The sequence below is a fragment of the Rousettus aegyptiacus genome, unplaced genomic scaffold (assembly GCF_014176215.1).
Source record: "Rousettus aegyptiacus isolate mRouAeg1 unplaced genomic scaffold, mRouAeg1.p scaffold_m13_p_8, whole genome shotgun sequence".
NCBI lineage: Eukaryota > Metazoa > Chordata > Mammalia > Chiroptera > Pteropodidae > Rousettus > Rousettus aegyptiacus.
In genome coordinates this window covers 4,667,274-4,690,252 of record NW_023416311.1, presented here as the reverse complement: position 1 = coordinate 4,690,252, position 22,979 = coordinate 4,667,274, and the positions used below count along the sequence as shown (strand labels likewise).

The 22,979-nt window shown below is 51.5% G+C and overlaps 1 pseudogene; it reads right to left on the bottom strand.

Moving 5' to 3' along the window:
- Positions 1–1,351: 1,351 nt before the first annotated feature.
- On the bottom strand, positions 1,352–1,470 carry LOC118607236 (annotated as a pseudogene).
- Between the last annotated feature and the right edge of the window lie 21,509 nt (positions 1,471–22,979).

The window sequence follows — 22,979 nt, the reverse complement described above, 5'->3', positions numbered from 1 at the left end:
ATATTTTAAACCAGAGAATCCTTTGTTCTGAGCAGGCCATTTTGTGCCCTATAAGATATTTAGCTCCATCCCAGGCCTCTACCCACTAGAGGCTGGTGGCAGCCCTCAGTCCTTATGACCAAAATGCCTGCAAATATCACAGACTGTCCCCTGGGGTCAAAGCCTCTTGAGTAATGGCCCTCCCTAATCCCCAAAACCTCTGACTCTGTGACTTATAAGGCAAATGGGGCTTTGCTGCTGTGATCCCGTTAAAGATCTGGAGATGGGGAGATTATCCTGGATTATCCAGGTGTAATCACAAGGTCTTAATAGAGGACCGAGGAGGCTCGGAGTCAAACAGAAGCCCACGTGAGGACGGAGGCAGAGGGAAGGAGACAGATTTGAATGTGCTCCTTACTCCATTGGCATCGAAGACGGAGGAAGGGGAGGGAGGTCACATGTGAGAAGACGTGGGTGGCCTCTGAAAGCTGGGAAGAGCGAGGACACATTCTGGGAGAAGGAACACAGCCCCGCACCCCAGTTCAGCGTCCGACCTCCAGATGGGTAACAGACGTGCGCCGTGCGAGGCCACTGAGTTCGTGATGCTTGGTTACAGCACCGGGGGGAAACCAACAGGGAGCACTCCGGAGAAGCGGAGAGCCCTCAGGGTTCGAGACCAGGTTGGCCACCCAGCGGCTGGGCGGCTCGACCTCTCTGAGTCTCCTTTTACTCCTCTGACCATGACCGATGATGCTGTCTCCCTGCTCTGCAGCTTACGACTTGGAGAACAGGTAGCCAGCTCTAGACAGCCATGCTGAGGCGACAGAGAAAAAGCGGGGTGTCAGCCTCGCCCCGTGAGGTAGGATTAAGAAAAATAAATATCCGGTCATCGTCCCTGGTTCCCGGCACAAAGCTTTAAAATTAAAAGCCTTTGGAATTTCCTGAGCGATGGAATGTTTCACGTTGCTGTTTGTAAAGAACCCCTTCAAACGCCACCTGAGTTTACACTGCTGAGGTGACTCCCGGTGGACCCTTGGGCAGTTTCAAGGATGGTCTGGCCATGTCAGAGAGACCAAGCAGTTATAAAGGCTGGGAGCTTCCAGCCTCACACTTGCCCAGACCTCCTGGGAGGTGAGGACAGCCAGGGTCTCACTCAGTTCAAGCTTGTGGTCATGCCCGTGGGATGGAGCCTAGGCAGAAACTCTGGACACGGAGACTCAGGGAGCTTCCTGGTTAGCGACCATACTGGGTTTTTTTTTTCGTTTGTTTGTTTTGTTTTGCTTTGCTTATTTTTATGGGAGGCAACCCTTGGTTGACCTTACAGATTGCAAAGGACCTTGTCAGCTTACAATCCCTTATTTTTTATTTTTCACACCTACAGCACCTGGTCTTCCTAGGTGGTCTCCCATCCAAGTACTAACCAGGCCTGGCCCTGCTTAGCTTCTGAGATCAGACGGGATCAGGCTTGCTCAGGGAGGCCTGGCCGTAGTGGCAGCCATATATCCATGGTGCTGCACCCCAGACTCCATGGGGTCCTGCTCTCAGGACCCTTCCAGATCCTGTCACCTTGTAAATCTCTTCATCTGGCTGTTCATTTGTCGCCATCATAATAAAGCAACAGTCACCAGTAGAGCACTTCCTGGATTCCCTGAGTCCTAGTTAATTATTGAATCTGAACGCATAGCTAAGTTGGTCAGGTGGAAGTGCGGGTGGCCCCTAACGTGTGGACTTTGACACTAATCTCAAGTAGTTAGCATCAGAACTGAACTGAGTTGCTGGCCTGCCGGTTGGTGTCATAAAACTGGTTTATTGGAGTGTAGCCTTTGCCTGGCTTTTCTTGTCTAAGCGAGTAAACTGGTGGGGTTCCCAGCTTTCAGCACCAAGAGTCTTCTCCCCCTAAATAATATCTTACCCTTAGTATATAAATAAATCAAAGCAAATTTCAGGTCATGAATCTCTTCCAAGTTTTCCTACCCCATACCCCTGCGATAGCTTTGTGAGAACCTAGGGCCCTATTGAGTAATTGGGGAGCCACCGGCCAGGGTCATCCAAGATCCCTTTCCCTCTCAGGAAATACTGGTATACATTCACAAAGTCTGAGAAACAAAGATCTGATTTCCCCAAAGCCTTGAATGCCTCTTCAGGGATCGCCTTCCTCTCCCAAGCAGCTCCGAGGGGGAACTGAGGATAAAGTAAGCATCACTCGTGGCTGAGTTGGAAGAGTCCCCTGGGAGCCCAAGGTCAAACCTGTGCGGTCGCAGAGCCCAGCTCTTTATGATCAGAAATAAAACGAACCCTGCTCCCCTCTCCTCCCCCAGACAAGGCCTATCTCTGGTAATATCAGGTTTATAAGAACAGTTTCTCACTTTTATTCATTTGAGAATTGAATTAGCTTTTACATTTGCCTCTGCAGCTTCAAAGAACATCTCCTAGCCATCATTTACCACACTATTAAATCGAGGAGAATCTTGTCAGTACATCTGATAATTTGATTCTGAGAGATGTTTGTGTTGTTGCTAAGCATTTTAGCCAGCAACAATAACGTTGCAAATGTGGCCGGGCCTTTTAACTACCAACTCAAAAGAGATTTCGACAACTTGTAGCACTGGTAATAAAGAGACTAGATTACTTTGAAAGTTATTATGTTTCAATAGGGGAAACTGGATTTAATTTAAAGATACTCCCAGCTCTGGCAAAAGTAACATCTTTAGTTTCTCATATGAAACCAGGTAAAAAAATCTGATGTTGGAGCAGTGAGAAATTTTCCTGTCCCGGCATATTAAGTAGGTTTAGGATTGTCAGTGGAAAGTGTGACCTGCCAAAAGTTGTAGAGAATATAGGGTTTCGACCGAAGAGACTGAGGTTCAAACCCCAACTCTGATACTTGAGCAAAGTACATATTCCTCAGTTTCCTCTCCTGCAAAATCAAGAAAGCTAATAATAATAATAATAATATCATAATAATGAGAACAACAACAATTTTTAAATAATAATAACAGAATTAGAAGGGATTAATTTAGATCAGGATTTCTAAACTTTACTTAGCTCATTGACATTTGGGGCTGGACCACACTCTTTGTTGTGAGGGTCTGTCCTGTGGATTGTGGGATGTTTAGCAGAATTTCCTGGCCTCTGCCCACTAAATGCCAGCAGGAAAGCCCTCCCAGAGAGACAGTCAAAATTGTGGGCAGGTATTACCAAATGTGCCCAGGGGCGAAGTCGCCCCAATCGAGAGCCTCTTGTTTAGATAGGCTTTTCAAAGCTCTTAGATGATGCCTGCCTCACAGTAAGGACTCAGCAATTGATAAGTGTTATTAGGATTTGTTTTTAAAAAGCATCTGTGCAGCCTACATGCCTCCCATTGGTACCAGTTGAGTGTCCTGACCTTGGGTGTCTGCCATACTCGTTCGAGTAGGATTGTCTACGAATCCAGCCCGGGAGAATATCTAAGGAGATGTGAATTCTGGTGGCTTCCATGTGACCGGACGGCCTGAGTTCTCTACTCTGCAAACTCTCAATGCAAAAGTCAACAGAGTCCCTGTTTTTCTCAGAGCAGGGCACTGCATCTCCATGCACAAGTGAGATTGGCCAACACGATGTGTCTTTCATCCATCTATCCACTTGTTCAACAGACATTTACTGAGGATTCAGATATAATGAATAAGTGTTGGTTTCCCTCTTCTCAAAGTTATCATTACAATGTGGCAGGGGGCAGCGGAGAGGCAAAAGATGATTACAATGCAGAACGGCAATGGGGAAACAAGAAAAGCATGTGTCCCCCAAAGACCCGACCCGAAATATCAGGGAAAGAGTCCTTCGAAGGCCTGCGTTTTCAAAACTTAGGACCTGTTTTTTTTTTTTTTTCTTTCTCTCTTAAAACTGATCGCAAGGATTGAGCTCTTTGCTTTTCAATTGAGAAAACTCAGGAACAAAAAGAGGGTAACTCTTTTTCAAGGAAACCCCGCCAGTTTGTCCCAGGGTCAAGTTCACGTTTCTTTACACTATAGGTCTTTCCTTAGGAGGCAAGTCAATGCAATAGGGTGAACAATGCCAGCAAAATATGTCCTTCCCCAGAGAAAAATCAAATGAGATCTCAGTGTCCGGGAGGGCATCCGGGTGTGTGCATGTGTGTGATTGTGTGTGTCTGTCGAGAGATCAGGGAAATCTGTGTGACATCTGTCTGTCCATTGCGGGATGTAGCAGGGAGAATAGATTTCTCAGCAGGAGCCGACGGTGGCGGGAAGTGGTTGGCGAGCGCCTGCGCGCTGTCAGGGGCTGCTGAGTCCCTCTCTCGCCGAGGCATTGAAGAGCAGGAGCGAGAAGGAGGGAGAGTCTCCGTGGGTCGGAAATGGGTCAGCAGCAGGAGGCCGAGCTTCGCTCCACACCAAACCCAGAAAATGCCCGCGACCTGACAGGCAGTGCTTCTAATAAGTACTTGGGGTTGGAACGAACGCATGCTTAAATGACGAGGAGAATAAATAAATGAGTGACACGCCCTCCCTCTGTTTATTCCCGGGAGGGGAGAGCAGAGTTCACCCATAGTTTTGTCTGTCCAACCTGGATCTTTTTATCGGGAACTGCCGCTCCGCCTACAGCATCGGTCTGGCTTCCTTTTTGGTGGATGGACCATGTTCTCCAATGACCCTTCATCTCCAGCCGCTGTTAACCGGTCCAGGTGTAGGCATCTGACCCAGGATGGGCCGATCACGGCAAAGCACTCTGCACTGGAAACAGCCGATTGGCCCAGGGAGGGGCACCTGACCCAAGCTTAGCCAATGAGTCCATTCATCAGGGCGTTTGGGCTGGCGTTGAGCCAGTGAGCTCAGGATCCCTCAGAGGACTGACGTCTTAAACGGAAAACTCGGGAGTTATCAAGGGCATGCTTCTTTTTGTTTGTTTGTTTTGGGATTTTTTTGCTGTATAGCCAAACCCATTTCTAGCGAGAGACAAACGCTGCAAGCAATGGACCCAGAACGACAGGACGTCGGAATCCGCGGTTTCATAGCTCCTGAGGTCTACCTGGACTTCAGCGCTCTCCTCGGTTTGATGGTTTCGTTCTTCGTGAGATTCCTCCGCTTCCTTATGATTCCACTTTTCCCTACGCCATTTCGAGTTGCACGTGTCTGTCCCTTGCACTCTGAAGAGTCCCAACTAAACACACAGGCCAGGCGCCAAGATGAGTTCATCTCCTTTGCGTGATTTGTCGCTTTGGTAGATGGTAACAGGCAGGCACGCACCACCGGGCTGTAAATCATAAACACAAGGCCCTTGGCCTGTAATGAAGCACATTCCCCTTCAAATGCATTCAATACGCCTTCATGAGAATCATAGATCAGAAGTTGCTTCATAGCAAAAATGCCGATATTACAGACGCTCCGGCTGGAGAATTTACTGGGGAGAGAAGAGTGGTCTATTGACCCACTACTTACAATCTGGCTCTGCCATTATTCAAATATTTCTATTGCCTGGAGTCCTGGATTTCTTTTTTCCTCCGCACCACGAACATTTGTCTCCTCAGCAAATGGAAGAGCCTTTCCAGTCAGCCTTCCCTACGATTTTGAATTAATGCCACATCGTGGACACTGCAGTTCAAGCCCTCATAGCTTGTGGCAGTGGGGAGGATGCCGTGTTCAGGAAGGAGGTAAAATCAGCCTTGACCCCCTGCCGAACGCTTTCCCAGGCACTGTCTGAGTGTTAGGTGACATTTCCTTTTCACGACCAAACAGGGAACCAAATCGGTCTCCCTATTCTGCAGATAAGGACAACGAGGCTCAGCTTAGTGCAGGCAATGACCCTGCTGGCCAGCCGTGGTCAGGGGTTTGAGGTTGCATTGGTCCGGCTGCACGCCCCACATTCATTCCTGGCTGCACAGTCTTCGGGGACACCGAGAGGCTGCCTGGGAGGGATTCTTGACCGCCCAGAGTTGAAGAGAGTCCCGGTTCATTCACACCAGAATCTTCCTGGGCCATGAGCACCTGCAGGCAGAAGGGGTCCAGGCACAGTCCGCAGGACCTGCAATGACAAGAAGCTCTTCTCCACTCTTCCCGACATGGGGACTCCCTGCCGGGAACCTAAAGTTTTTATAAAATAGCGGAAGAGAATGTTTCGGGGCCTTTTGTCTCATACTTGGGGCTGCTGGCTTCTTCTCCCTCATGTGGCCGATGTGGCCATTCTCCCTCCCACTGAGGGGGGCTCAAAGCCTTGGAAACATTTTGCCGACTTCTTTCTTTATCCGCATTTCTGTTTGACACCCCACAGTGAGATCCAAAGAGAATGCAAATCTGGACAGTGGTGCTACTTTTCTTAAAACCCTTCTCTCCAGGGCTTGACCTGACTCTTAGGATAAACTCGAAAATCCTGAGCAGGGCTTAGAAGGTCCTCCAGGATCAGCCGAGGCTTCTCTTGCCTCACCTGTCACTGTCAAGCTTGGCTCTCACCTCAGCCTAAGCCAGTTTGTATTTTCCTGGTTCTCTTTCCTCTCATTCTTACTCTTCCCCCACCCCCAACCCCCTGTCACCCTCAGACGTCCTCCTATAAAGGTACGTTCCTCTGCAAAGTGTTTTCTGGTCCCCAAGACCGGGTTAGGTACCCTCTGCGTGCTCTGGGGACACCCCGTGCTTCCCCTTTGTGGCAGTGCGTTTCTCCACATCTTCACTGTGTCTGGAACCGTTTCTCCACGTCTGTCTTCCTGGCAAAGCCACGGAACGAGGGCACGTGGGCTGCCATATTGCCGCAGGAAATGGTATTTGTTGTTTCCTTCCCATTTCTCGTCATCCCCCATTTTTTCATAGAAAGCAATTTTTTTTTGCCCGGGTCTCTTCATTCCGGTCCCTTCCGTGCTGGATGGCCCACTCGACTTCTTAAAACACTCCTTTGAACTTGAGTTCCGAAATGTTCATTGGCTTCCCGTTGCCGGCCCCAAGCGCCACAGCATGGAAGTCCCAGCTCTTCGGATATGACCCCAGCTCAGGTGCTCAGCCTTCCTGGCCGGATTTATCCTCTGAGTCCCAGTCCTGCCGGGGATTTCGGTTTCCTTTCTTCCCTTTTCTCCCCTCCCCTTGGGCTTCTCCCATCTTTCCCTCCCTCCCTTCCCCCTTCCTTCTTTCTTTCACTCACTCACCATCCCCATGCTTCCCTTACGTTCCTCCAACAGCGATCTCGGTGACGGACGCCTATGCCGTGCTCGTCAACCCCAGCTGCACAAGAGATCTGACTTTTTTTTGGAGGTCTGGACCTCAGGTCCTCCATCCCATCCCCTCGGAGGTTTCTCTTTACTTAGAACGGGGTCAGATCAGGCATCACCCTTTTTTTAAAGCTCCCTACACTATTCTCGAGTGCAGTTGAAACTGAGAACCGCGCACCTACCGTTCGCCAGGCGCTGGGTTGGTTTCTTTCTTCACGGAGCCGGGTGCCCCTGGCATCCGGTGGGCAGAGGCCAGGGATGCTGCTTCATTTCCTACAAGGCAGCAGACAGCACGGCCCCCCACCCTCCCCACACACCCACACACACAGTAAAGGATTATCTGGCCCAAAATGCCAGCAGAGCCCAGGCTGAGAAGCCTTGCCGTTCAAGAGTCATCGATGAAACCATCACACAGATAAGGGCGATGAGGATCAGGATGGGGCGACACTGGGCGTGCACCTCGGAGAGGCTTGCACCAGCCTGGCTGTAGAGCGGCAGGTGTTCCCCGGGTTGGGCGTGGCGTGATCCCCGGCGGAGGGGCTGGATGTGAGAAGCTTTTCGGGTGCCGACCGACCGCAGGGAGTCAGCAGCGTTGGAGAATGCCTGTGACAGGGAACATAGGTGGGCTGGCATGCGGAGAGAGGAGACAGACGGCTGGAGGAGAATTTTAATCTAGATCATCAGGGCCCTTGGAAACTCGCTGAGAGGCAAGGAGGGCCTCATTATCGCCAGATTTGCATTTGAAAAGGATCCTTCTAGCTGGCAAGGGGAGACTGGCTTGGAAGGGAGCAAAAGAGGGTAGGTGTTCCAGGAACCTGGGCGAGACCAGACTGGGGTGGCGGTGGGCGAGCTGGGGAGAAATAGGTACACGAGATATGAGGCGGGGGAACCTCGATCTTCTCTAGTTACGCCTTGTACTCTTCAGCCTCTAGGTGTTTGACGAAGCCATTTAACCCGGAAATACTCTCCCCATCTATCTGAGGCTCTAACCGTTCTTTACTTAAGCCCCGAGCCAAATAAATACCATAATTAACTTCCTGCTGACCTCAGCCAGTGTCCTTGCCTTGGAAATCCTGGGGTGCTCCGTACCTTTGGATGTTGTGATGTCCAATTTGCACGCATTGGGTTTCTCTCCCTTATAGAAAGGCAAGGTCCTGGACAGCTGAAATCCGTCTTACTCATCTCTATTTCCCACACATTTTTCTTGATATTTAGGCCAGGACTGGGGACAGGAAACAGAAACCTGCTCAGACTAACATAAAACAAGTTTTCTCCCAAGGGAGGCTGGGCTAGAGCGACGATTCCTCCTAACGCCTGCACAGCACCCACATTCTAGGCACAGAACTCTAAGTTTCTTGGAGTGGCAGCTTCCCTCGGCTCTTTCCATGAGTCCTCACGGTTTACGTGGGGGGTGATTCCACTCCACAGTGAGTTCCGAGGACAGGGACGGATTGACACGTTCCCACCCAGGGTCTGGGTTCCTTGGTGGTTATGAGACCGGAACTATCCAATGAGTACTAACCACCCCGCCCCCCACATTTTAAACCTGCTGGGAATGTGGGGTGCTTTGTCCATTGCAGTTTGCTAAACCAGAGCTTCCGAGAGCTTTTCGGTGAGCCTGCCGGAGAACGAAGCCATCCCAGGGGAAAGCGGAAAGCAATGGGGGGAGAAGGGGGTCCCCGACGACGTCGTCTGAGCACCTGCTGCACCCTGTGCCTGGACATTACGGCTCTTCAAGCCAGCACAGCCCCTCAGTGCTCGAGCGGGTTCGAGTTGCGTTTCTGGCACTTGCGGCCAAAGGAGCTGTGACCAAAGCAATGGGACATCACTCAGAATCCAAGGGTAGGAATCTGAGCCATGTCTCCCCGGGGCCTGGGACTGGAAAACCAGGAAACCGGGTAAACATCGCCACCTTAGGCGTGTGGCCGAACCCGTCCTTCTGAGGACCACTCTGCATCATTCTTCCCTTTCTCTCTCTGCCCATCAGCCGTGTCTTTCTGAGCCAGGCCGGCTCGTCCCCCCGCTCGGCAGGCTCGGTGCAGGGCCCCCCGAGAGATGGGGGCTGGGTCCAGCACGCACGGCGACCAACACGCCTGCTACCTGAGTGGCTCCAACTGTCCACGAATGAGGACGGGTGGAAATCAGAGGCGCTTGCTTCCCCTTCGACTCCAGAGCCCAGGGGCTGGAGTATCCCGACATTCCGGCAAGAGGCAGGACCGTGTTCCAACGCTTCCATTGTTTCCTGCGGTGATGGTCAACTCCGATTACACTTGCTTTTTATCTTCCCCGAGATCCGAGGTGTAGAGTTCCTTCGCCGCCTGTCTCTGGAGACGGGCATAACACACAAGCGACGACCCAGCAGGACTCCAGACGGGGCGCCGTGGCCAGGGCCTGCCCCTGTGCACTTGTCTGTCCCTAGCAGAGATGTGCAGGCCACCCCCCCCCCCAGCAGGGTGCAGAGACCCCCGTCTGCCTCGGCCTCGGAACGTCCCCACGGCCCGATGGTCTCATCTCTTCCCTTGAAAGGGAAAAAAATAAGAATTACGGGGCAGTGACAGAGCCCCTTAGAGAAGATTTCTTCCAAAACCCCCGTAATAGTGGTGCCTCGGGGGTTCCCAGCGGGGTCTAGGCAAGTTGTGGGTTCGAGATGCCACCTCGACTAAAATGAGCAGCTCTGCTTTCTTTTCTTTTTTTTCTTTTCTTTTCTTTTCTTTTTCTTTTTTTGGTCGCTTAGAGTTCCACTGCCTTTTAAAAAAAATCTGTAGAGATGCAAAGCGAGACTAGCAGATCCAGGGGCTGGGACCGGGGCGGGGCCGGGGGGGGTGGCAGCGAAGCGAGAGACTGCTCCCCGGGGAACGGTTTAAACTGGACGGAAGAGAGAGCTGCGCGACCCTGTGAACGTGCTCAATGCCTCTCAGTGATGCCCTTTAAATGGTTAGTGGCTCACGTGATGCCGTGCACATGAACTTTACCTTGATTAAAAAAAAAAAAAAAAGCTCGAAAACTGCTGGTTTAAATAACCCTCGCTCGCCTGCGTGGGTTTCTGCACCTCTCTACGCCTCAGTTTCCTCATCCGAAGAAGGGGCTGAAAAGCTGTACCTGCCTCACGGGCTTGGAGTAAGGCTTAGATGAGAACGTGGTTCTGAGGGCCTGGGCCCGTCGTAGGCCCTGAGTAGTAGCTGACACACCGTTCCTCTGCATCCCCTGTCGTACTGACTTTTCCCTGTGCTCGCGGATCTGACGCATCGCCGGAGATGCCGACGGAATTCCAGCAGGGACGAGATGTCACGCCGGCGCTCTGTTTCATCCTCTCCTTGCACCGAGCTGCAGATTTCTGCTTGTTCTCCTTTCTCTCTCCCCCCAGAGTCTGTCCAGAGGGGCCGGCATGAATAGGCCAGATTTTTCTCTCCCAAACTGTTTCGGAGACTGCCAAAGAATCTTGATGGAGGGATGCAGAACGGAGATGAACTGCCAGGCTCTAAAGTCGATACCTCTTCGGAGGCCAAGTGAATGATCACTGGCGGGGATAGCTTGCTGATGGATTGGGACCGTACCGTCACAATAAAGATTGCGATGCTCTTAGGAGACCAGATTAGATTTTTCTGGACTGCAATAGGCTGCAATCATCTTGTTATGTCAGCTTGTTTATTGTTTTGGATCCTGACTTATCTTCTCAGTGCAAGGTGCATACAAAATAACTGTACGGTGAACATGAAAATAATTTGGGGAGCAGACATTTAGTCCCGTTCGCGTCCCCCGTGACTCAGAATGGGTCACCCTCAGGGGATGGTTACCCCGTATTGTTCAGGAAAGCTTGATCATGGTAGAAATTTCACACCAGTCAGCTGCTAATAAAAACGTCATTTTTCCTGCTGAGTTTATCTGACATACTATTTGTCTTGCCACTGCCATTAGAGATAGAATTACTGTCAGATTTGCTAAAAAAAAAAAAAAAAAAAGAATTGATTTTTAATTAGGGTTTCTAGAAGTAAAAGTTAAAGATGGTTTAAAGAAATGGAGCTGTGGCTTTCTCCTTAAACATCCCCGAGATTGCTTCCTCGGTATGGTTAGAGACCAGCGAACGTTTCGTGGTTAACCCTTCCTGCTCACTTACGAACGCGGCCGGATTCCTCTTCGTCCTGTCTCCATCGCGTTCGCAAGCCGGGGGTGTCAGAGTGTCAAAGTAGAACGGATTGCTCCGGTTTGTGTAACAAGGGTTGCTAAAATTGCAGTCTTGCCTTCGCAGACGATCCGGGGAATACTTCGATAACCCCGTGCCGGCGTCTCATACACAGGCAATTACAGGGAGATAGATTAGCGTGTCCGGAAGAACCATCGCTTCCCTTTGCCTGATTTATAAGCCGTATCCTTATTTTTTCATAATACCATTTATAATCTCAGCGCTATCTAGACAGCTGTCTGTGGGAGTTGGTCTCTCCGAAGCATCTGCGTGAGAGACAGGACCCAGAGGCAGGTGGCTTGGGAGGGCTGACCTCGTGGAGAGGCCGTGAGCACAGGGCCTGGCGTGAGGCCTGGGTGTGAGTGCCGCTCACGGCCGTGGCGGGCGGGCAAGTGGCCAGACCTCCCTGAGCACTGGCCTCCTCGGCAGCCGTCATTCCTGCACTGCCGGGGCGTCGTCTGCGGTAAATGAGCTGAGTCGCCTAAGTCCACGAGCATCGCGTGCGGCTTCTAGCTCTTGTTCAGTAACCGCTGGCTGGCGTCGGCAGGGCGGAATGCACCGACGAGAGTGGGAACTGAAACTTGATGGGGGGCTGAGCTTGTCATTCATGCTCCCAAACATCCGCCCGTTTGTATGACGTCAGCGGACACCCGCTCCTGGCGCTACCTGCAAATACAGTCCCAGCAAAGAGGCATTTCTACCGCCCTGTCTTCTCTCTGGCTTTTCGTGATCCCCAGCCCTCTCCCTGTGGCCAGGCTGAGTCCACTGGGCCGCCATCAGCCTGTCCTTTCTTATCCTGGTTCTCCGTTCACACGGAGCCTTGGCGACCGCTCCCCCGGCCCCCAGTCTGTGAAGATGAGAATGAGAAAACCGGATAAGAAAGGCGGTCCCTGTACCCAGCACTATGAGTCGTCTGATCCTCTGGAGCGTCCGGCATCCTGCATGAAGCTCCCCACTGCCCTTCAGGCTGCTTCCCATAGGAAGACACAGAGACATGGCTTCCCTGCCCAATAAGTACTTTAGGCTTTAAACAAAAGAGATTATCGGAAGGAAGGACACGAGTGTCTCAAAGTGGTATTTTCGTACCAAAGGATGTCTTAAAATAGCATCCTTATGCTCTCCGTTGAGGCAGGAAGGACCCGAGGAGAGAGAACATTAAGTCTGGAAAAGCCAGGATGATTGCCGGGCATTATCGTCCCCTGATGGGTAAGAGGGCTCTCCGCGAGCAGAGGCCGGGCCCTCTGCCGGCTGCCAGGCTGCTGGCCGTGGGGCGGCCCCGTGGTTGAGGGAAGGCGTGACTAAGTGCCCGTCCTCTCGAAGGGTGATGCCAGTGAGACCCAGCAATCTGGAGCTCATTTAGGCAGTCAGGAGAGAAGAAGGGTGATGAGGTCATGCCATTCTTCCTATGCATGACCTTCGACCTAAAGACAATAAACAGGAAGGAACAGAAGGCCATAAGCGACCAGGTGACAGCCGCTCTCTGGCGCACTGGCTTCTGCCTTGGCATGTCCTGTCTCTGTTTTCAGGTGCCTACGTCGAGTTTCCCATAAAGACCCCCAGCCAGAGAACCCAAGATTTGTAAGTTGTAACACAGACGTAACACAGACTTTGTAGGAGACACGGGGTGGTGCTACGTGGCACACCCCGCTGTAAGCAACTTAAAAAACCGTGGTTGACACATCCATTCGCTAAATTTCACCTCTGGGGATCCTTTCTCTCCTACGTCAGGGAGGAGCAAATTTCTTAAATGGCCCTATACAGTAAATATTTCAGGCTTTGCAAGCCAAGAGGCAAAATCAAAGATAGTACGTAGATACTTCTGTAACCATTTAAAATGTAACCATTAAAAAAAATAAAAATCATTTGTAGTTCAAGGGCCATTAAAAAATGGAGTTGGCATTGGCCTACCTAACACCTCTTTTCTACATAATTCTCAAATTTCTGGCTCACCCTTTCATACTGATACCTCTGAGGTGCTGAGATCTTCAGCTCGGCCCTGGCTTGTACCCCAAAGTTGAACCCAGGTCCCCCAAACGGATAGACCCCACAATGAACAGTCGATGGGCTTTAAACAGTTCATGAGAAAGAACTTATTTGAAAAAGATCAGCATTATGGATACTTCCCGCCCTCCCCCCCGACCTCCCCACTGTCATCTGAGGAAAGATTAGGGACATTGGTGGCAAGGGACCAGCGTCCCAGGTTCTCTGCCCATGAGTCAGTAAATTAGGTCATGTTTCAAAGTGCGGGCGATGCCTCTCAGTCTGCTCTGGGGGGGGACCAGTCCCATGATTTGTGGAGGAGAATGAGACCAGCTGCTGCTATATCCGTGTTCATGTCCAGTTCCGATGCAAGGAACATACATCCATGGGGTGAGATAAGACTCCTTAATGCTGGACTTATTTTTCTTCAGCAACCTTTAGACAAATCACCTGGCTACCAAACTATAGAGAAGTCTGGATCTCTGCAGATAGAGCAGTCAGCAAAACGCAATGATCACGTATCCATTCATTTGTCCTAGAAACATTTATTAGATTCCTACGATCTTCAGAGATTAAAACAATGCAGCCAGTTAATTTATAGAACTCAAGTCTGTAGGGGGAAAAGAGTTGCAGAAATGGACAGATAATCGTCCATTTAGTCCAGAATAAATGCATGCATGCAGGGTTCGGGAGTGCATGGGAGGATCCTTCCCCAGCCTGAGAAGGAGAGAAAAGGCTTTCAAAAATAGGGATGATTCGTTCAAGTGGTCCAGAAAGCAGAGCTGGGGAGTGGGATCCAGGACAAGGCAAACACTCCAAAGCACAAGAGAACCCAGTGACTCAGAGACGCGGAAGTACAGAAGGGGTGCCTGGGAGCGAGTGTGTGTGTGTGTGTGTGTGTGTGTGTGTGCGTGTGTGTGTGTGTGTGTGTGTGTGTTGGGATGGGGACGAGACGAGCGCAGGGGGGCAGGAGTCTCGGCTGACCAGTTAGGCAGGAGAAAGAGGACGGAAGGCCCCCTCTTCTTGACTTTTCGCTTTACACGATGAGAGGAAGTCACGGGGAGAGAGGCGGCAGCGTGCCCAGCTCTGCGCCGTTAGAGGTGGAAACTGCTCGAGTCTGGTCGGCCCTCCATGGTCCTGGTTTCCAGCAGAGTGAGGGCCAAACTCCCGGGCGGGCGTTTCAAGGTCCTTTGCAACCTGACCTTCCCCTGCCTCTCCTGTCTCCCCGCTTTTCACTCTTTCCCACCCCTCCGCCACGCACCCCGGGCACCCGCCGTTCTGGACCATTTGCTCCTTCCCCCAGCCTGTCATTTGTTTTGCATTAGTAATCTATTGCCACGTAATGGAATATGCCAGAGCTTGGCAGCTCAAAACGCAAACATTTATTATCCCGGTGAGTTTCCAAGGGCCGAGCATCCGGGATTGGCTTAGCGTGCCGGGCTGGCTCGGGGTCTTCCATGAGGTTCTAGTTAAGACGTCAGCTGTGTCTGCAGTTAGCCGAAGGCTTGACTGGGGCTGGGTGATCTGGTTCCAAGATGGCCCACTCTAGCAATCGGCTAGCTGCCTTAGCTCCTCACCGGCCCCAGGCGGGAGGCCCCAGTCCTCACCATGGAGACCTCCCCAGGGGGCTGCTTGCATGCTCTGGTGACATGGCAGTTGGCTTGGGGCCCCAAGAGCAAGCAATTCAAAGGAGAAAACAAAGAGGAGGCCAAAATGCCTTCTATGACCTAATCTCACACGTCCCAGTTACGTTCACCATATTCCACGTACTAGAAGCAAGTCGCTAAGTTCTCCGCATACTTAAGGAGGGTAGGAGTTAGGGTCCAGTTATTTAAAGGAACAGTACCAAAGATTTTGTGGAGGGATTTTAACACTGCATAGGCTCCAATGCTGATGTCTCTTTCTTTAAGCCAGTGGTTCTCATTTGGGGGTAATTCTGCCCCCCTACTTCCAAGGGACATTTTTCAAAGTCCAAAGACCTTTTTCGTTGTCATAAGTCAAGGGGAGTGTGCTGCTGGCATCCAATGGCCAGAGGCCGGGGATGTTGCTAAACAGACTGCAATTTACAGCACAGCCTCCCAGCGCCCCCAACCCCAAAGGTTTATCCAGCCCAAAGCGTCAGTAGTTCTGAGGCCAAGAAACCCTGGTCTAAGCTGTTATTAGCTGTGTGACTCTGGGCAAATGAATTATTCTCTCTAAGCCTTAGTTTCCTTAGCAGTAAAATGGAGACAAAATATGATCCATCTGGCAGAAAAAAAAAAAATGATATAAAGCATGTAAAACACTTAGTCGAGGGAGCACCATCTCTGTGCGGCGACCCATGCTGGCTCTGGGGAGCTCGGAGGTACACGGCCCCGGCTCCCCGACCTCGTAGCATTTTGCGTTTGGAGCCTTCATCACAGCGTCAGTCTGAGTCTTTGCACACTTTATCACGCATAGGTCATCATTCCATTCGCCTGCGAAAATCCTGGAGACAGAAATGGTTCTGCTTCCACGTGCAGCCCGCCCCAGCTTCTAGCATCCCCCTTTGCACTGACAAGATGCTCAGCCAGTGCTTGGCCGAAGAACGGAATTCCACAGGCTCTCTTCTTGAAACAACAATTCTCCGTACGATTTTAAGGTGCCGGAAATTGTAAAACGCACGATCTATTTAATAACGGCTCGCAATTTTGTTGGAAAGGTTTGGAAGGGGAAAAAAAAAAATAACTCCAAGAACTGTATTCTTCAACTGTGAGGTGCCTCCCGATTTGAGAAATGTTAAAATCTGGAAAGCAAAACAAGCGTGCGTCACAAAACTGAGGAAATGGGGTAATGCCCTGTATTTGCATCCTGGTCTGCTGGTTTTGAGTAAAAGACCTGTGTGCCCGTTCCTCTATTATTCTTTCTGTGACATGTCTTCAATGTTTGTTTTCCGTGGCCGCTGTAACGAATTACCTCTAGCTACGTGGCTTTACACAAATTTATTATCTTAACAGTCCTGTAGGTCAGAAGTTCGAGGGAAATCTCACTGGGCTTAAATCAACGTGTTCCTGCTGGAGACTTCGGGGGAGAACGTTGCCTGGGCTTTCCTGGGTCCTAGAGGCTGCCGCCCTTCTGTGGTGCGTGGTCCCCTTCCTCCAAGTGCGAAGCCAGCAATGGAAGATGAAGCTGTTCTCACATCATCACATGACGTCGCTCTATAACCACATCTCCCTCTGCCTCTCCTCCTCTGCGACCCGCTCCCACTTGTAAGGCCCCTCGCGAGGACATTGGACCCATGTGGAGAAGCGAGGCTCATCTCCCTGTCCTAAGTAAGGTCTGCTGGTTGCCAAGCAGACTCCTTCTGCAACCCCGATTCCCCTTTGCCCTGTCGCCTGACATATTCCCAGGGGATTCAGACATGCACATCTTTGGGTGACCATTATTCTACCCGCCACGGTCAGGAATACACCTAAGGAAGGAACCGCAAAATCCCGCGAGGCTTGTAAAGCTCATCCCAGGCCCCATCTCGTAACGTAGGGAGGTGGAACGTGAGTTACGTTCTCCAGTCAGGTGGAGGGATTCCAGCCACCGCTCTCGAACGGCAGGACCCAGAGAAACGGCCTGCTCTGTGCTCCTCGCCACTGGGCCAAGTGAGGCTCAGTCCTTTTCTGCATTAGCAAACGGAACCTATAAACCTCAATCTGGCTACTCTACTGTTCCAACACAACGTGGCTCAGTGTCGTGAAACGTGACTCTCCAAAAATCTATTATGTGACAAGCTGGGTGGTTTATGACACAAATATTGTATTTTGCACACTTCATTTGCAGTTAAATTATTGAACATCTGACAACACGGGCTATGTTCTGTTCCTTAGTGCAAATCCGTTAGAAGCTTTTTTGTTTTTTATTTATTTATTTTTTTGTATTTTGGTCGCTGCTGTGAAAATAGGGCTTTAACATTTCCAGACATGAAGAATTTATTTCATAATGATTAAAAAGCATTTTGTAATTAGATTTGCGTGAACAGGGAGTTACTGGAAAAGCGAAGCCTGATGTTCGGCTTCCGAAGGAACAGTTCCAGCGCTCGCTGGTTTTTTTGATGTATTAACTGTTGCCTCATTTGACTATTTTATCGAAGGGGAAATTGAGGTCGAAGGAGAAATGACTGTCGACAACCGAGACCAGGAGGGCGATAGTCTCCGGGATGATGTTAATTTTGTTTCCCGTTCTGAGGTAGCTCAGCCCTCCAAGTTTTAACATCTGGGACTCCCCTATCCTCTCCGTGGGTGGGCCACTACCGCCTACGACTGGGGTCATCATGTCAAACTCCGTTGTTGCTGGGCAGTACATTAGAAGGAGAGAAATGATGCTCGGGCATTAGGGACTGGTGGGGACTGGGGGAAACCGGAAAGCAATTGCCCCGTCTAAATGCGTCGCTGCGCCTCAGCCCCCACTGAATTTTCCAGAAGGGTGCGGGAGACCAGTCTTGCCAAAATTTCCGACTCTTCACAAGAAATCCCAAATCTGGATTTTCATGTCACATCTTCAGATTTCAAAATAAAGATGGTTAATACCCCCCTCCCAACTTTTTTTTTTTCTTTTTGAACTCTTCAGGTCAGATAAAACATGGGTCCAAATTCCAATATAGCCCAGAGGTGGTTCATTTGAGATTTCTGGGTTCCAGTGTGCCAGACATGCCCTATGCAACGATGTGGACTTTGAAGTAAACGATGTGATCCCAGTCAAGTTACCGAACAGCTCGGTCTCCATTTTGGTTTCTTCCTCATATAAAATGTCAGTAATATCTATTTCATAAGGTCACTGTAAAGATGTGGAATTAATTCCTGCTTTAATTCCAGGAGTGACCGGATACAGGGAGCACTTGTTTCGTTTTGTTCTTGTTACCGATACTAAACTTGTCACTGAAACGAGCGCATCTCACGTTCAGAGTCTGGGTGACCTTGCTCAAGGTCGCATAGGAAGTGGGACTCTGTACGTTGCCTCTGTAGTGTTGCTACTGGTGAAAATGGCAATGACTGTCTCATCGTTGGTTTAAAAGCGGGAAAAAATTAAGTCCATGATTTGGGTGCTAAGGTCCCAAAGCGTATTTCATTAACACTTCTTGATAAACACGCCACATGAATACAGATGAACACCCCAAGCCTCCGACTCAAGCCGACTGCCTCGTTCCCTCGTTGCTGGCATTTGGAGCGAGATGAAAACCAGACACATACAGCTCGTCATCTTTCAGTGACTCCCTGTTACCCTTGGGATGAGTCTTGTATGTAGCGTGGCTTTCGGGACCCTTCACGCACTCTCTTTACCCTGGGACTCACTGAGCCCCGCCTCATGTTCGACGGCCCAGCCCTGCTGAACTCTCTCTGTGCCCAGAATGTATCGTGGCCCCTTTTCCTCCGGGAGTTATACTTACTATCCCTCCGCCTGAAACGCTTTATTCATATTCTTTCTTTTTCTTTTTCTTTTGTTTTTTTTTTTTTGATTGATTGAGTGACTGTTTGTTAATGAGCTATCAGGAACATCAAGCTAAATTAACCGTATTCCCTAGTCTAGGGCTCATCATCGTACTCGGTCAATGGCTGGTCCCTGTCTTATTTCGTTATTCGTTTATTTCTTCCTGTACACACCTAGTCCTCAATATCATTTCCCTCTCTCACGCCTTTGATATATGTTCGTAAATACTCTAAAATATGCAGAGCCATTTTCAGTGCGAATGCGTTTTTAATTAACATAAATGGCGTCGTGTTCCACAAAACCTCCCCTGAAGCTGTCTTCACTTGACACCGTTTTAAGATCGAGCCACACTGCTTTCCGTATCTTCAGCCTCAGGGCCTCCTGCTGCGTGACTTTCTGTGATGCCCATGTATCACGGTTTACTCGTTCAGTCCTTCACGAGGGACACCTGGGTTGCCCCCAACTTCTCGATGCTGTGCACCAATCTGACGTTACAAACTCATCCCCCGAGAATCTGTGCGAACTCCCGCAGCATAAACCTGGGAGAGAGATCGGTGTAGGGCAGACGCACGCCCAAGTTCATCACCAAGTCCCACCAGACAGCCTTTCCGAATGGCCTTGCCAGGTTCTGCACCCGCCGGGCAGGAAGGGGAGTTCCCGGTTCCATGCGTCTTGGCCTTGGCCGCCTGCCTACTGTTTTGCCACTCCGATGGACGGGGAGCATCCCATCGTTTTAATGTGCATTCCTCTGGTCGTTAAAGAGTTTGGGCATCTCTTCCGATGTCGCGGAGCTGCAGCGTGGTTCCTCCACATCTGGGTGGTGGTGGTGGCCTTCGTCTTTCTAGTGGGTTTCCGGTCTGCTTCGTCATTCACAGGCCTTCTCTGTGCGTTCTCCAGAGCTGACCCTTTTTTGGTTCTGGATGTCGCGAGTGCCCCTCTCAGGTCTGTCACGTTCGCCTCCCTCCTCTCGGCCCTGCCGGTGCCGACTCGCTCCTCAGGTCAGCCGGGACGTCGCGCGGGCTCCCCGAATCCCGTCGTCCCTCCGCATGCACTCCCGCGCCCCGCCCCCCTCCACGCCTGCCGTCCTCGTGCTTGTCAATCTGTCGTTGTCACCCGTGCCGGTCTCCTCACGGTCCGGGCCGTAGATCACTTCTTGTTCGGCTCCTGTCTCAGGGCTTAGCCTACAGGTCCAGGACAAACACCAGTTGACTCAAGGAGACGCGATGTCATTTCCTAACTACGTCCCTCCTGTACATCAAACCCTGGTACGTGAGCATCGCAGGCAGCGATTCAGTCAACCGCCCACACCACCCTGCGGCAGAGGACCTGTTGTCCCCATCTAACGGACGAGGAAACGGAGATGATGACGTGTGTGCGTGTCGCAGGGAAGACGGGTAACCGCGAGCATCGGCTGCTTTCCACGCCCTGTAGCGCAAGTCGCAAAATTGGGGTTTTAAAAGTTCTAGCCCAAAGCATCATCGCTTATCTGCCCGTTCGCCCTCGATTTTTTGTTTTGTTTTGTTTTGCTTAACGTAGCTACGAGAATCTGAGGGTTCCGCCCCTGGCCCCGTCCCCAGCCTCGTCTCTGCCGTCACCGCCCCCTCTTTCTGAGTCCCAGGAGCCCTCCCTCCTCGCAGACGTCCTCCGATGCCGCTGCGCCCTGTCAGCCCGCAGTGCTAATGTGAGTCACGTGGCGATCCTGTTACAGAGTTTGGAGTCTCACTCACCGCATCCCAGAGGACGCTTGAGATTCTGCGTTTCTGGCAAGGTCTCCGGTGCTGCTGATGCCGCTGGCCTGGGGACCACACTTGGACTAGCCAGGATTCGGGGCACTCCTGACTTAGACCCGCCCCCACCCCCACCCCCCAGCTGCTCATGCCTCAGAGCTCAGCTGAGTGTCACCGCGGCCTCAGGGGCTCCGTCCCTAACCGGAGGAGACCAGGAAACAGGCCCTCGCTGCTGCTCGCTGTCCTGGTGCTTTGAAACTCGTAACGCTGTCGTAATCATGAACCGCCAGGTGAACCACTGCGCGCCGGTCGCCCGAGCTTGAACACAAGCTGCAGGAAAGAGTGAGCATCGGTTTGGTTCTGCACCGCCGTCCTGGCCCCGACCCCGACGGGCCCACGGCCAGAGCGCAGTAAACGTGTTCAGGGAAGAAGGACCAATGGAGACATGTGTCCCAGCCTTGCCCTGAGGCCCCACGGCAGCGGGTTTTTAACCTCTTTGGGGCTACAGATCCCTCTGAGCATTCGAGGAAAAACTAGTAGCCCCACAAACAAAAATCTCACCGAGAAAATCGCCACGCAGAAATCGGATTTCCCTAAGGACTGCATTCCACTTCGGAGGCGGCGAGTCTCTGCCCGGTGTGAGTGTAATCGCAGGGCATGTCGTCTCAGGAGCATCGGGAAGCATCGCTCCCGGTCATGTCAGCCTAGCATGGAGGGCGGGGGGCACGGGGGGCGCCCCTCGTGCGCTTACAGCGCCTTCGCCTCTGGGCTCACGCGCTACCCAGGCAGTGGCAGTGGGAGGTCCACGCGGGCAGAACCGGGCAGGGGATGCGCGTGCTGCGGGTGGGGGGGTGGAACGAGGCCCCACCGAGCCACGTCAGCCGGCCCCGAACTGACGGCGACTCGACGCGGACCAGAAACGGGCTGAGCTTTGACCCCGGGCTCTGGCACACGAACCCGATTCCCGCCCCACCTCCCGCCGTCACTGCTGTATCTCCGCGTCTCCCGGAGACGGAAGCGCCTTGCGCAGCGGACGCGCGTGGGCTTCAGTGACAGGGTCACCTTGTTTTCACATCCTGCACTCCGAGGTTTATTACCTTGGAGACCGGTGGGCAAAAACGTCCACTTCTGCACGCCTCGGTCTCCGCGTCTGTGAAGCGGGTCCCATCGGAGCAGCGTCTGAAGCCCCTCACCCCTAAACAGGTGCTCCCCGACTCTGTCCCCCGGTACCAAAGCACCCCCACGAAAGAGCCAGCTTCGAGGAGCGTGCTTTGCCCTTTCGGGCCTAACATCTAATCTCTCTGCTTGCTTCTCTCCTCCCCTGTATGAGGCGAGGCGCGTTGAAATCTGCCACGGCCACCGCTATTTATCTGGAGCCAGGGACATTTTATCCTCTTCTAACTTGTACGAACCCGGGCTTGGCATCCATCCGCCGCCAAACCTAGAAATGAGAATGCATTACCAGAGAGGCGTTCATTTCCTGTCGTTATTCTAACAGGCATCTGGGGCTCAAGAGATTGTGAGCCGTGAGTTTCAGGAAGACTCCCTGCAGGTTGCAGTAAAGGCCCACGTGGGTAATAGTTAAGGTTTTTTTCTTTAAGTTTTTTTTTTTTAGTATTCTTTCAGAGGTTCGATTATTTACCACGCTGACTTGAGGTAGAGTCATTTGCACATCACGGCTGGGGAGGGATGGGTGGGAGACAGGTAGCAGTTTGCAAATCATACGAGTCAGCCTTGGCTTTGGGGACTACGGGACCCCTGAGATGCAGAGATGTAGCCTTGAATTATATTCCGTCTTACAGGGTGTTGATTTCTTTTCAGAAAGCCACACGGGTAATATACATCGCTATCTTTAGGGGTGATATTTAGATACACAGCTATGACAGACGAGGGTCTTAAGCCCCTCCCGGCCACAGGGCAGCCAAGGCATTAATTAATCCCTTGCCTCCTGGAGCACGGGGAAGGTCGCAGGGGAAAAAAGGACCCCAGGATGGTCAAGATCTTGGGGGACATTCTTTACTGACTGGCACGAAAGTATTTCAGTGTTTTAACAAGTGCTGCAGCCCAGAGGTCGCCTAACTGCTGAATATCAGACGCGTCAGTTGTGACATTTCAAAAGCGACACTGTAATGACGAGGTGACTAATCTCCCCCTGTCAGAGCCACCTCTCCTTGGTCTGCTGTATTACCCCTTACCCGCCTCGGTTTATTTTCTCCTTCAGACACCAGTGACAGCCACGTCTGTCTACCTATGGGTCGCTCGCTTCCTTTTTCTTTTCTTTTTAACTGCATCACAAAAAGTGGGATCGTACGCGATGACTAATAATCGCTACCCGTTGCTAAAGCTTGCTAGGTACCAGGCGCGGTTCTGAGCAATCGACATGATTAACTTCTCAACCTCCCCGGTAGTTCTCTCGGCTGACAGGTGAGGAAACTGAGGCACAGTGAGGTTCCTTAGCTCGCGAGCTAATGCATGCTGAAGGAGAGAATCAAATTCA